The sequence below is a fragment of the Morone saxatilis genome, unplaced genomic scaffold, assembly GCF_004916995.1.
Source record: "Morone saxatilis isolate NCDOM2014 unplaced genomic scaffold, NCSU_SB_2.0 Contig6, whole genome shotgun sequence".
NCBI classification, from domain to species: domain Eukaryota; kingdom Metazoa; phylum Chordata; class Actinopteri; family Moronidae; genus Morone; species Morone saxatilis.
This window is the reverse complement of record NW_023340206.1, coordinates 2,146,831-2,147,976: the sequence shown is the minus strand read 5'-3', so window position 1 is coordinate 2,147,976 and position 1,146 is coordinate 2,146,831. Positions and strand designations below refer to the sequence as shown.

Sequence of the window (1,146 nt, the reverse complement as noted above, 5' to 3'; positions counted from 1 at the left end):
AGAAAGTGTTGCACATTCTCAGGGGAACAAAGCTTTTGTCAAAATCCGATAACAGACCAGTCCATTCCATCAACAGGGTATTTGAGTGCTCTCTCCTCATTCCCAGCCGTCCTCTTCATCTTGTGAGGCAGGTTTGGGCTTGGCCAGGTTGGCCCGGACTCGGGCCTGGTCCATAGCATCCAGCAGGTTTTTGGAAACTAGTGCCAGAGTGTGAGTGGCTACCAACATCTGCTGCTGATATGCCTCCCTCAGCGACATTATGGAGTTCTGCTGGGCCTACTGGATGTGAGGCCTACCTCTGTTGTGACAGAGCTGTGCAGATAGGGCAGGATCTAATCGACACTCTGAATCAGGCTACAGAGAGTGACACCCACAGCCTGAGGGAGAGAGGGAGGCAAAAACAAGTGGTGGGTGTGATGGGGGGATGGAAGAAGGAGGATAGGAGGTGGAAGAGGGAGAAAGTTGGGAGTAGGAGGTAGAGGGGAAGGAAAAAATAGCGGCATTAAAAACAGAAAAGATATGATCTATGCTCCCATGGGGTCAGCTGAGAAGAAGAAGAGTTTAAGAAGAGACTTGTGTTAATCTATACTGATCTGTAAACTGAGATTTACACATCCAGCGATCAATTTGAGATGCTTTTTCACTCCCTCCATCACCTGACAGAACTGCTGTGACACAACAGTGCCCTCCCCTGTTCACTAATATATCTGAAAGATGGCATTAAAGGCTCTTAGTCTAAGGGATATTTCTTCATGTTGACCATAAACATTATGAAAAAGACCAACTTAGATGGGTGCTGGATCAAAAAATGTAACAGATATGAAACAGAAACATCTGCGCATCAAATAGCTCTCGTAGAAAACAACTGGAAATGTCCAAACTCAAAATGTCACTTATAATATATATGTCACCAATATTTTTTTTTTTCAACAGGATCGGTCCAGCTCAGCTGTGGGCCGAGGCTACATAGACACAAAATGCACTCTTTAATGACCAAATTTAATACATAGCTCTGCATTTCCATCCTACAATTGTCAGCCGTACAACTTTTGTGGTCATCTTTACTGCTTGATCGTTCTTTTCCTAATAAAGAAACACATCTAAATATATATTTTCTACCAGATTTATACCAGAGGAAGTTTTGTT

The 1,146-nt window shown here is 43.5% G+C and overlaps 1 protein-coding gene across 1 annotated transcript in view; it reads left to right on the top strand.

The window, feature by feature from the left end:
• LOC118340134 (protein-tyrosine kinase 2-beta-like) overlaps positions 1-1,146 on the top strand; it is a gene marked incomplete in the record, with an annotated part of 28,100 nt that overhangs the window by 26,553 nt on the left and 401 nt on the right.